Source organism: Rhinoderma darwinii, chromosome 6 (assembly GCF_050947455.1).
Source record: "Rhinoderma darwinii isolate aRhiDar2 chromosome 6, aRhiDar2.hap1, whole genome shotgun sequence".
Lineage (NCBI taxonomy): Eukaryota > Metazoa > Chordata > Amphibia > Anura > Rhinodermatidae > Rhinoderma > Rhinoderma darwinii.
Window position 1 is genome coordinate 7658076 of NC_134692.1, and position 14201 is coordinate 7672276.

Here is a 14201-nt window from a genome sequence, read left to right on the forward strand (position 1 = left end):
TGTTTCCCTCCCCAAAAATTTATTAAATGTTTAACCACATGATAAATTAAGAACTTTTAAAAGGTATTTGTTTTTTTTATCTTAAAGGGATTGTCCATTATCATACCCCCTATTAGGAAATTCTGGGGTAATAGAGGGGGTCCGCTGTTCAGGATACTCCTCTCTTGGTCAGAGAGCGGTTACATAGAAGGTCTCTCTCTGGGGGACATGTCCTGTCCTGTATTACACAGACAACACATTGATAGGAATGGACACTGTGTAATACTTCATTTCTCCTCTGGTGGCGCTGCAGGGAAACTGAACACTTACTGCCAGGTTTTCCCACAGATTATAGCTGATCGCTGGGGGTCCCAGCAGAGTAGACGTTGGGATCTGCTTATTCTCAAGGTTCTTTCTAAGGTTCAATTCACATCGTTTTTTGTTTCTGATTTTGACATTGAAACTGCTTCGGAATCAACGCCAAAATACGACCCAAATTGTCCCCCATTAATTTCAATAAGAGGCGGAGGCATTTTTTCCATGGAGCTCGTGGAAAAAAAAAGCAGCATGCTCATTCTTCAAGCCGTTCCCGCCTCTTACCTCCCATTGAAATCAATAGGAGGCAGAAAAAACCTGCGGCGCTCTTTTCTGAGTGTTTTTTGCGGCGTTTTGTGCCTGTGGTCCTTGCATCAGATTCAACGGCCTCGGGAAAAAATCGTGGGAATTTTTTTTTTAAAACAATGCTGGCAGTTCAAAATCTGCCCCAATATTACGGTGAGTGAGTTGTCGCCGGGATTTCTACAGTCCGAAATCTGTGCAGGAATACAGGATTGTGGATTACTCTATAAAATGACTAGGCAGATTGGCCTTTCAGGAGCGTGGGGAAAGCTGGACCATATGGCAGCTGTAATCTTGACTATACTGGTCGCTACCCAGCTTTCCCAAGATCAGATATACCTAAGAAACAGCTGACCTGACGGAAGACGCTGGAGGACTTGTATTTCTCTTGACTCAGCTACTTTGTAACTTTTCCTGTAGATTTCAGCAGCTTCTGTTTATAATTCTGTCTCTTTCTTCACTGAATTGTAATTCAAAGACACATTTAGACTTTTATGTATCAATTCTGAAGGTTCTAAAACCCTTTAGGTGCCGGATACTTTTTATTTTCTCTCTTCCTCGCGGCCTCGTCTCTTGTCTAATCGCACAATACGATGTGAGATTCTATTACGCCTGGAAAGCCGAGCGTCATTTGGACTTGTCAGCAGCCGCGTCTTGACTTCATGCCGCCATTTTTCACCGTTGCGTGCGTCTGCAAGACAAAGCGCTCGCATAGCGGCGAGTCTGTTGGCTTTCGGCATATCATTACAATGCGGTGACTTGTAAATACATCAAAACTTGCCTATTCCCCCTTTTTTTCTGCCATTTAGGAGCCCACAGAGGGATGAAATAATCATCGGAGTTGTTAGATGCAATGAGGCTTGCGAAACGCGGTGCGGAGCGCGTCTCCTATAACGACGCCTTCCTTTGATGAATTCCAAACTGTAATCACTTTAATTAAAAATGGTCCCGAGTCAACAGCAATTTTCTCCCGGAGAGCGAGCAGGATAAAGATGGATCTGGTGTTAATGTACCCGCAGAAGAATGTTTTGTTGTCATACGATATAAAGCAATTAGCGTTTTGTCATTGCATAGGCCCGGGAGGGAGTCGCGGCGGCCATTTTGAAATCATTGCGTTCATATATTGTCTGTATTTTGCTTAGAAGCAATTTTTTTTTCATTCTTATGACCGACAATTTAACGTAAATGAGTCTTTCCGGATAACGCCTTTTACTTTGTACTTGTCAAAGGGAGAAAACTTCATTTACGGATTTCGGTTCATTCGTTCTGATTTTGACACATTGACGTGATATTTTTTATATAAAGGAAAAATGCAGATGTAGCAGAGCTCAATTTTTCATTTAAAGTGCATTTTCTGAGATTTCAACCAATCTGCTCAAGGTCTGTTTCTCGACAGTCACTTAGGGTCAGTTCACACAGAGTTTTTGGCACTGATTTTGATGCAGAAACTGCGTCGGAAACACAAAACTGCCAAATCGCTCTCAATGGGAGGCAGAGGCGTTTTTTTCCCGGGCATGTCCTTTCTTGCCGTAATTTCCGCCTTTGACCTTTACATTTTTTTTGCGCCGTTTTTTGCCCGCGGTCCTTGCATTAACTTTAATGAAAAATACGTGCAGGCAGTTCAAAATCTGCATTAAAATTCCAGAAGGAATTCTGAGGCAGATTTTTTCTACTTGGAAAAAAAAACTGTGTGAACAGGGTCTAGAATTCCCCAAGATTTCCCCTTTCTGTTCCTGCAGTTATGTCCCAGGCTGCAGCTGGATTGCTTTCAGCTGAGTTGCATTATATATTGGAGTCTGAGAAAGATTTATTCTCCCGTCTCATCTGCTTCTCTTTCCCTCCCCCATGCTTTATACTGCCATTCTGCTCCATAAGTGTACTATGATCTGTGACTCCAGTCTAGCTGCATGGTCTATTGGAGTCTCAAGTAATCTCAAATCTATATCCTGCCCCATTGACATCTCAGGCCCTTCCCATGCTTTACACTACAGCTCCTTTCGCAAATTGACGGCACAAGATAAGCAGGAAGTCAGTACATGAAGAGCTGATTTCCATTTCAACAAGGAGAAAATAATTATAATCTACAAGTAACTAAATCTTAGGTGAGAAAAGGTTTATCAGGAAACTGTGGCATATAGACTGAGGGGAGGAGCCGCAATAAGGAGGAGGAGCCTGGAGAGCAGCATTAATTATATTTATTATAGTACGGTATATTATTTTAGTGTAGATTGCACTTATTCAGGACACGTTATAGAAACAATGGCTTATCATTCGGAGCATCATACAATTTGTTTAAGGCCTAGTTCACACAGGTTTTTTCGTTAGTTTGGAGTATTTTTTACTCGTTTTTTTAAACAGTTTTTGACTAATTTGAAAAAATGTCTGAAACAAAAGTGTAAGGTCTCTTGCATACGACCGTTGTGCCACTCGTGCCCTTTTGCGAGTGTCACCCGATCGTCTTCACGGACCCATTCACTTTAGAGGGTGAATCGGGTCCGTGAAAAATGGTCTGAGTCTCCGAGTTGAGGAAAGATAGAACATGTCCTATCTTTCCTCGGATCACTGACGGGCTTCGGATCACTGACGGGCCTCGGATCACTGACGGGCTTCGGATCACTGACGGGCTTCGGATCACTGACGGGCTTCGGATCACTGACGGGCCTCGGATCACTGACGGGCCTCGGATCACTGACGGGCCTCGGATCACTGACGGGCCTCGGATCACTGACGGGCCTCGGATCACTGACGGGCCTCGGATCACTGACGGGCCTCGGATCACTGATGGGCCTCGGTCGTGTGCATGTGGCTTAGAAAAAGGTGTAAAAAACATTTTAAAAAACGCTTGCATTTCAATACCTGCCTCAAAAATCCTAAAGGAATTTTGAGGCAGATTTTTTCTACTAAGGGTATGTTCACACGCAGTATTTTCAGGCGTAATTCGGGAGTTTTACGCCTCAAATTACGCCTGAAAAAATGGCTTCATTACGCCTACAAACATCTGCCCATTGCTTACGATGTTCTGTTCCTACGAGCCTTTATTTTACGCGTCGTAAAATGACGGCTCGTCAAAAGAAGTGCAGGACACTTCTTGGGACGTATTTGGAGGTGTTTTTCATTGACTCCATTGAAAAACAACTGCAAAAACGGCCGTAAAAATCTCCGCAAAAAACGCGAGTTGTTACAAAAACTTCTGAAAATCAGGAGCTGTTTTCACCTGAAAACAGCTCCGTATTTTCAGACGTTTTTGGTCACTGCATGTGAACATACCCTAAGACTAAGGCCCCATGTACACGACCGTAAAAAAAACAACTCAGTAATTGCAGACCGCAATACGGTCCACAATTACGGACCCGCCCGTTTCTATTTGCAGCAGACACCTTTCTGTATCGCTCCGTGCCGTAGAACCGTGCCAGCAAATATGGAGCATGTCCTACTTTTAGATTTTTTGCGGGCCGTGCTCCCATACTTTGTGTGGGAGCACGGCACAAAATCGCAGGCCATGATTACAGGCATGACCGTGTTCATGAGGCCTAAGTCAGATTGCCCTAATTTTTCCTAGATCTTTGACTGACAGGGTTGATACGGCTCCGCCCGGATGACTCCATGTTTATAGATTTAGTATCTGAATTTATAGAAAATGTAACAAATATTCATCGGAATGTTTCACTCGGCATCACTTTACAATGCACAGGAAGGATCTCATCTAAATCGGCCATGAGAGGGTTAAGGACGAGGTCACCGGCTTTGGGCTACGCTAGCTTGGTGGCTAAATCATCCATGAAATGACCTTTCCTTTCTGAAATGCTTCCCAGGTGATGGATGTAATGATTTTTACGCTTCTTGGGTGTTGACAGGATCGGCCCTAATCTTGTATACAGCGTCGACCTGAGCCGGGTACCAGATACATGATTGATGTTCTGGGCTCCTGAGTATTGAAATGTGGCTTCACAGGAAATGATGGGTTTGACAATCCCTAAATAGAGTCACTTAGCCCAGACCTTGACCTACGAGTTACATTATGCACAGATGTATTATCTGGGCACTGCTGGAAAGAATACGTATCATCATGGCGACCATCACTGAATGGCGCTGCGCTGAACGTGTATATATATATATATCACTCCGTGACCGCACAGATTCTTAGATTTATATATGTTGGCCCTTTAAAGCCCTATACTGCCATCCCTTGTGCTGATTAGACCAATGACTATCTCTTCTGACCCCGGAACTGCCCCATATATCTCTCTACCCATTTTGCCGTCATCAAATGGTCATCGGGGTAACAACAGGTAAGTGTAGTATTAATATTAATGTATCACTGGGCAAGTTAAAGGAATTTTCTGCTCAATTGCTCCAATTTGCCTTTTTCTCCAGTTTGGATAGTTCTCCCCCGTGCATTTTTTTTCCATTTCTCTTGCTTTCAAGATTTCTGCTTGCTGTCAGTGAATGGGAACATTCTTATTTGCATCCAGGGGTCGCAAACTCATCCTATGTCCAACTGGCACAGAAGCATGGCTCATTACAATAGCGAGAGCTGTGATACCTTGTACTGAGCCCTTCATTTGTGAATGATCAGGATGGGTATTCAACCTCTGGATGAAATGATAAGGTTTCCTTTCACTGAGAGCAAGCATAGATTTTGGAAATGATGAAGAATCAAAACACAAAGTAGATGAAGTATAGTTTACAAAAACTTAAAGGAGATTTTTTTTCAATTCAGTAACCGCAGAAAATGTTATTAAATAAAAAGAAGAATGACTAGCAGTTTATCGCTGATAAGTTTGTGCCGGTGGTCTGCGGCATCATGGTAACTGGTAACAGCATGGTTATTGAGCATACAAGATATGAGGGTGCCCGGCCATTCTAGACTTGGCTACTTTGCCAAATGGGAGATTAAATGTGTGGGTAGTTGGGCAGTGCCCCCGTGCCCTATGTAGGGCACTGAGTCCAGCAGCAGTCCCTTGCTTGAGTGGCACATCTCACAGTAAGTGATGTCACATGTGCTGATTGAGTGATGTCACAAAATCTTGATACCCAGGATCGATGTGGCCTGAATACATTGCCTATTATCTGTGTAAGTAAAGACCCCTCATATTAACAGGATTGTATCTATAGCGGCTACAGTTGCAATAAAGCCCGTCCTGTTACATAATGAACTGCAGGGCGGCTATAAGCAAGCAGTGTGTTTATAATGCCAACTGCACAATGAAGTAATCACACTACATAAAGCTGCCTCATTATAATAACCAAAGTGCCCCCCCAAGAGGTCCCACAGACCGCAGCACTACATAGAGCTGCCTCATTATAATAACCAAAGTGCCCCCCCCCAAGAGGTCCCACAGACCCAGCCACAAGGGCAGCATTGTTACTGACCAGAGTCATGGATTTTATGTTACATCAGGTATTCATTTAACCCATTCACTTCATCTTTCCTCATGCAGCATTCTCCTATATAGGAGGGATCTGTTCATCCTGAGCCTCCCAGTACATGAATATGATGCAAAATAACACAGTAACTCTTCCAGTACAGAGAAGGGGGGATTTTAAGAGGACCTGTCACCTCTCCTGACGTGTCCGTTTTAGTAAATACTCGTAATCCCCATTGAAATACCAATTCTGAAACATATTTTCTTAGAACTCTGTGTTGCACCGTTCCTGTTATTCCTTCTAGAAATAAATGGATGAATTGACAACTGGGTGTTACCAAAGGGGTGTGTCCCTACACAGTCTCACCATGTCAGCCCTGATTGGACATTGTCAGTCTTTATAGGGACACGCCCCCAACTGGTAACACCCAGTTGTCAATTTATTGATACATTTCTAGGAGGAATAACAGGAACGGCACCGCGTGTAGTTCTAAGAAAAGATGATCCAGAATTGTAATTTCATGGGGAATACAAATATTTACTAAAATAGACATGTCCAAAAAGGGTGACCAGTTGTTTTTAATTTGCCCTGGCAATACAGATTTTCCATTCAGGATCTGTAGAAAATCTTGTGACAACCCTGAGGACCTCTGTAATGGTGGCCTTTAATGGTTGGGTGGTTATGTAAGGCTGTGGTGGACCTGAGTGGAGCTTATGCATTGGGGGCCCCAGGATCTTCAAGCTACGTATCAACCACATATCCCGAGCTTGTCAAATACATGACAAGTCTACACACCCTAATAACTTGTTAGTTATTACATATCCCAGAATTTCATGAGCTTCTGCTAGAACGATTAAGTGCAAACATTTTTCATCAGAAGATAGCGAGCTCGGTATCAGCCAGCAGCGTATATATCACACAAGCTTCAAGCGGCGGTCTATCGGTGTCATATCTCTACATATTACGTCCTTAGCAGGTCTTTATCTCCAGCTACCGGCAATCTATTCTCATATTAAATCTATCCATCTACATGGAGTCGGCTGCTGGTCACGTTTAATAAACAGCTCAGTTACGGTCAGATTTACGCAGCGCTTGTACATCTCTGGGGCCATCTGCTTGGAGAAAATAGCGAGTAATATATTTCTGTTTTCTTAAAGGGTGGAGAAGCCGCACTGGAAATATTAACCTCTTGCTCTACTTTATTTTTTAGGCAATGGAGAACAATATATATGGTGGGAGGCCTCCTCGTCAGAGCGATACAGAATTCAATATCTGCGAGTTACCGAATAATTGGATCTCCCTTTGGAGTTTGCCGAGGAATTGGAATGGATAAATGGCAGATATGTAATTTATACAATGTGATGAACTAAGCATTAACGACGCCGCGTGCAATTACTCCCAACCGCATTTACGGAACTCTATCAAGTCGGCCGGATCTCCTGTTGTTTCCTAATAAATAAAAATGAGAAGCCGCACTCCAGATGGTCATAAAGCTGAATAATACCCAAAGACTATATGACATCTGAAGATAAATTATTCAGAAAGTGGAGCATCATGGGAAATCAGACTCTTAAATTTCAAATCTTACAAGAAATATTGGTTGTATTTATAAAATGAGAGACAAGGAGATGTCTGGACCAGGTACATGGTTATAAGAATCACAATGGGGCTTCTACTCCGGGGCCATGCTCTCTGTTACATAGTTACATAGTTACATAGTTTGTACGGTTGAAAAAAGACACATGTCCATCAAGTTCAACCAAGGGATGGGAAAGGGGAAGTAAAAAATTTTGGGCATCTCTACACTGTTACTGCAATTTTATACCAGCCTATGTTGGCCTAATGCAAGGGCATGTTTTGTAACACAATTGCTCTTGGGGCAGAGGTAGGAGATGAGAGTGGTGTTAAAACGCCACTTCTTCAAGTGCTGACTGTCACGGTGGGTGTGTGGACCCACTGGGACGTACTGCCGCAGCGGGATAGCAGCTGGCCAACAGGATACCAAGTCAATGCCTATAGACAGTAGCAATGTTTAGGCTCGGATGGGACCTTGGAGGCAGGCAGACACCAGGCGAGGTGTTACACAGCAGGCATAGTATACGGCACAACACGACTCCAACTCTCTATGGCACAGGAACAATGTAGCACGGGATACAGGATACAGGTAGCAGGTACGGGTACACTGGGAACTGAAAAACACATTGACCATTTGCAAAGACTAACACGGGTAAATACAACAAAGCTCAGGCAATGAAGGAAGGGGCAGGGCCCTTTATATAGTCCAGGGTGATCATGGGCTAATTTGACATACTTTTCAGGTGCGCAATCGCGGGACACAGCAGAGTGAAGCGGAAGTGAGCGCTGCCGTCTCCTGAGATCCTCCTCACAGATCCATCGGCTGTCGGGAGGTGAGTAATCCCGACGGTCCGTGGCCATGGGCATAACACCAACCTCATGGATCATACCAATGACCAAGCATGCCATGCCTCTATGGTAAGTGCACCACTCTGCCCAAATTGTAAAAGTCCCTGGGCCCTATTACTTTGTTGGTTTGATTCTGATCTACATTAATTCTGACCGATAAGTAAACAATTTTAGAACTTTTTCTTGAGTAGATAGCAATGCCCGAGGACTTGCACAACTAGTACCCTTGGCCATGGCCTCTTTGATGGGTGTCCACACTGACCCAGGTGAAAGGTGCCACCTTTCCTTGAGTCAATGTTTGGTGTGCGGGAAGACCGCACCTCAAAGAGTGGTGGTAATGCTGATGGTGCAGTATTCCCAGAGGTCCTGTTGAGAAGTTAATGTGGGGGGTGAATATATTGAGCAAAACTGGATACTATGAGGGGTTTGTGGTCCTGGCATTTTGAGGGTTAGTGGTACAGGGGTACGGGAGAGAGTGGGGATAGGGTTTGGGTTTGATAGGAGAATATACAGACATAAGGTGGAGACAAACCATCATGCTTGCCACGAATTTGACACAAATCACTGTTTATATGCTGTAGGGAATATGTATTTATAATAATAGATCATTTCGGATTGATTCGCTAAGTCAGAGAATTACTTTGCCAACTTTATTAAATATCCTCTATGGCCGACATTTATTATTCAGTTTATGTCACATTTTTGCAGAAATTGCACAGGTTAGAATGTCGCATCTGAAATTGCTCCAAAATTTTGCCAAATTTGCTAAAAAATGTGCAACATTTGTCTTTTCACTCCAAAAAAAGAGAAGATAAGAGGGTGTGGTCAAGCTGTAAATGTACTTATAGACTCATTTATCTAAGGCAAAGGTTTAAAAAGGTGCAAATTAGTGGCAATCATAACAGGTGTAAAAAGATATTCGGAAAAACAATTTTAAAAGCCCGAAAATTGCGTTTTTAATAAATTAAGCACAGTTCTTGCACCTATCCTTTACAATTCCATTGAAGCAAAAAAGGCCGGTATTAATAATGTGGGTTTTGTTTAGGTCCAAAATGCTCTGCCTAGTAATTGCCTAATTTAACTTTTATATTAGAGGTAAGAGCTCTGCTTTTTCCTGCTAGATAGTTTCAAATCCCCTGCGTAGACATAGAAATAAATGATACAATTCAATCTACTTGCAGTCACCACTAGGGGGAGCTCAGGAGCTTACTGCATACTGTGTTTTTATTAATTTTAATGTATAAGCTCCCTCTAGTGGTGGCTTCAGGCAGATATAATTTTAGCTTTTAACCCTATGGGGAGAATTTATTAATCACTCTACGCCAATTTTTTTACTAAGAGAAGTCACAATTTGCAAAAATTTTTAATCTTTTGCATTTTTACACCTTAGCAAGATGGGGCTGGGTACCCCCGGCATGACAAATTCACTATAATTTATGCCAAAAACATGCGCAAATTATATCGGACAGCTGCGCCAGCTCATTGTCGGCGTACATTTCCCTTTCTAGTGCATGAACCTTCAGAGATGTGCCTAATTTAAATTAGGCGCATTTTACTCCAGTGCTCTTTACATTAAGACTGAATTATGAAATTCCAGTCTTAATAAATTCCACCCTATGTTGGTGATTTGGAACTTGTCCAAAATTGGGAGCTCCGACCGCTATGTAGATATATATGAGATGTGAGAGTCAGGTTATGAACCAGAAAATGTAATTCATAGCAATGAGAAAAGCTTTGTCTTTTTGAGATGTAGGTTTTTTCCATTTTGTTTCCAACTTTGTAGAACTTCAATATATATTAAAAGTATATTCCATTATGTGAGGTGAAGGTTTGCTTCCTTGACTTTTCTTGACTACGAGAACACAAAGTCCTCCGTAACTAAGCAGCGACAGCGAAGTAATACATATCTAATTGTAATATATTAATGTACCTGTAGGAATATGACAATGACCTGATAATACATAATACGCATTCAATTAGTGAGAAAATGTTATAATTATTTGAATAGGGCACAAAGTGAGGACGGGTAATAAAACTGTACGAGAAGTTACATAGAACTGTTGGCTAAAGGACAGATGTTCACAATTACAGGAAAGGAAGATAAAACACAACGCACGAATATGAGATCATACAGATTCTTTATTATACCAAGAAGTATTTATTCTGAGCTACATTGGCCTCTCATGCCCCAATATTGCCGGTTATTACTTGGATTTAACCCTTAAATGGCCACGATGCTCATCTTGGGCATTGTGAGGGGTCTAAACACCAGGCTTAAAATGCTCTAAACAGGCAACTATCCACATGTCATCATCAATGCCCTATGAAATCTGGATATACTAAATGCCCTTCCCCATCCAAGTACCAACCCGATCCCTCTTAATTATGTGGCTCTACATCATTTTATGAGCTCTTCTCCAAATGGAAAGGAGGAAACATCCAAGTGATGCAACTTCTTGGAGAAGACATTTGTTATCTTCAACCTTTAGAACTGGTTGGGAGCAGGAAGGGCAACTGACAGGTTTGAGGCTGGGTTGACACGTGCCGTTTTTTTACCAAAATTTTTGCTGTGTTTTTTTTTTTGTTTTTTTTGGGGGTTCAAATTTTGAACAGTATGGCACTATTGAGCTTCCACCTCTTCCAACACATAGGGACTAAGGCATATTCACCATAGAGCTCACGGAGAGAAGTGCCCAAGCTGGGCCCCATCAAACTTCCTCATCAGTGGCGTGACCATGATGACTCTCCTCCTATACACTCTCAAAAACATCAAACAAAATTGTCAAAAAGTCAGCCAGAGATGTAGTGTTATATGCCACCTTCTCAGCTACAATGGTCAAGAAGCAGAGGACTATCCAATGTGTATTACTTCAACTCCTCCACCAATATGAGCACCCAGCAAGAGCAGGCTGGCTCCATGTTCACTATTATTATGGAGACTAGAGAGCACCAAACCTGCCCAAGTTGTCAAACTACCAATGGCTAATCCACTAGCCCATAGAATATAATAGAAAAATCAATTTGCCAAATTTTCGCTACCAATTGCCATAAGCAAATCTTGTAGTGTGAACCCCATTTCCCAGTGACTCCCAATGGAAATTAATTCACTCAACTCTAATGGGCACCCCTCTCCTCTACAGAGCGGGTATGAATATCGAACCATTGGTTGGACCATTGAGAAAAAAATTGAGAAGACCAAGCACAATATAGGTGATATGTGTTCTGCTCTTATTCTGGTTTCCAACCCTCCGTCTTTAGCTTTGTTCACATCTGCGTCGGGGCTCCGTTCATGGGTTCTGTCGGAGGTTTCCATCAGGGGAACCCATGAATGGAACCCTGACTGAGACAAAAACGGAAACCATAGGTTTCCATTTGCATCACCAGTGATTTCAATGGTGACGGATGCGGTGCAAATGGTTTCCGTTTGTCACCATTGTGTAAAGGTTCCGTCGTTTTGACAGAATCAATAGCGCAGTCGACTACAGTATTGATTCTGTCAAAATGACAGAACCCTAAGGGTATGTTCACACGTAGTCAACAAAAACGTCTGAAAATCCAGAGCTGTTTTCAAGGGAAAACAGACCCTGCTTTTCAGACGTTTTTTTACCAACTCGCATTTTTCGCGGCATTTTCACGCCGTTTTCGCGGCGTTTTTTACGTCCGTTTTTGGAGCTGTTTTCATTGGAGTCTATGAGAAAACAGCTCCAAAAACGTCCAAAGAAGTGTCCTGCACTTCTTTTGACGAGGCTGTATTTTTACGCGTCGTTGTCTGACAGCTGTCAAACGACGACGCGTAAATAACAGGTCGTCTGCACAGTACGTCGGCAAACCCATTCAAATGAATGGGCAGATGTTTGCCGACTTATTGTAGCCCTATTTTCAGATGTAAAACGAGGCATAATACGCCTCGTTTACGTCTGAAAATAGGTCGTGTGAACATACCCTTAAACAATGGTGACAAATGAAAACCATTTGCACCTGATCCGTCACCATTGAAATCAACCTGCGGTTTCCGTTTGTTTCAGTCAGGGTTCCGTTCATGGGTTCCCCTGACGGAAAGCTCCGATAGAACCCATGAACGGAGCCCGGACACAGATGTGAATGAAGTCTATCCTATTATTCAGATTTCCAGTCAAAATGAATTATTGTATGCAAATATACTAAATGTTTTTCTTTCCCATACTTTAGGAAATATGGAACAAACCCAAATAGCCGATGAACTGAAACTTAGCAATTTAGAAGTGCAGTGAGCTCTTAATTGTCAGGCTGCGGTCACTTAATCCTGGAAAAGCTTTCTCGATCCGCGCAGAACGTCGCTCCTGAAAGGAATAGGTTGTAATTACTTTAAGTGTGCTGTTTGTGAGTCAGGTTAGTTTTTTAATAAATGGATCCTTGGTTACCCAATTAGACTGTGATTTATTTGTGCATTGTTGCAGAAGCGCTTTACATAACATTTAAAGCAGAGAACGAGTATCATACAGCCTGACATTTACAGATATCCTCATTAAAATAACAATAAAATTGGGAGCGGTAGTTTTTACGTTGCGGGTGGAAAAAAAACCTAAAGTGATTATTAATTTCCTCAGAACAGTTTTAAATACTTTTATAATACAACTCCAGTCTATTCCCAGCCTATTGGACAGTCTGTGTATATACTAGTCCTTCTCAATGAATTAGAATATCATCAAAAAGTTAATTTATTTCAGTAATTCAATTCAAAAAGTTTAACTCATATATTGTATAGATTCATTACACACAGAGGGATCTATTTCCAGCAGTTTTTTATTTTAATGTTGATGATTATGGCAACAGTTAATGAAAACCCAAAATTTAGTCTTTCAGAAAATCAGAATATTGGGTAAAAGTTGCAGATTGTAGATTCCTGGTGTGACACTCTAATCAGCGAGTCAACACAAAACACCTGCAAAGGTTTCCTAAGGCTTTACAATGACGGGTCTGCTGCTCAGTGTCCACAGTCCTGTTCTCAGATGAAAGTAATTTTTGCATTTCATTGGGAAATAACGGCCCCAGAGTCTGGAGGAAGAGTGGAGAGGCGTCAGTCCAAGTGTCTTGCGGTCCAGTTTGAAGTTTCCACAGTCAGTGATAGTTTGGGGGCCGTGTCATCTGCCGGTGTTGGTCACTGTGTTATATCAAGTCTGGAGTCAGCGCAGCGTCTAGCAGGACATTTCCCAGCAGTTCATGCTTCCCTCTGCTGACAGCTTTATGGAGATGATGATTTCAATTTCCAGCAGGACTTGGGACCTGCCCACACTGCCAAAAGTACCAATACCTGGAGTAATAACCACAATATCATTGCGCCTGATTGGCCAGCAAACTCACCTGACCTAAACCCCATAGAGAATCTATAGGGTATTGTCAAGAGGAAGATGAGACCCCCAGACCCAACAATGCAGACGAGCTGAAGGCCGATATCAAAGCAACCTGGGCTTCCATAACACCTCAGCAGTGCCACAGGCTGATCGCCTCCATGCCACGCCGCATTGATGACACCTCAGCAGTGCCACACCCTGATCGCCTCCATGCCACGCCGCATTGATGACATCTCAGCAGTGCCACAGGCTGAACGCCTCCATGCCACGCCGCATTGATAACACCTCAGCAGTGCCACAGTCTGATCGCCTCCATGCCACGCTGCATTGATATCGCCCCAGCAGTGCCACAGGCTGATCGCCTCCATGCCACGCCGCATTGATAACACCTCAGCAGTATCACAGGCTGATCGCATCCATGCCACGCCGCATTGATATCGCCCCAGCAGTGCCACAGGTTGATCGCCTCCATGCCACGCCGCA

General features: G+C 42.8%; 1 long non-coding RNA gene across 5 annotated transcripts in view; it reads left to right on the forward strand.

Annotated features, from left to right (window-relative positions):
* Window positions 1-12757, forward strand: part of LOC142655199 (uncharacterized) — a 112583-nt gene extending 99826 nt beyond the window's left edge. For 3 of the 5 annotated variants that reach the window (XR_012849446.1, XR_012849445.1, XR_012849444.1), the window contains one exon: window positions 7175-11515. This is a non-coding gene — a long non-coding RNA (uncharacterized LOC142655199). The other 2 variants (XR_012849448.1, XR_012849447.1) reach the window with 2 other exon arrangements.
* The last annotated feature ends 1444 nt before the right edge of the window (window positions 12758-14201 follow it).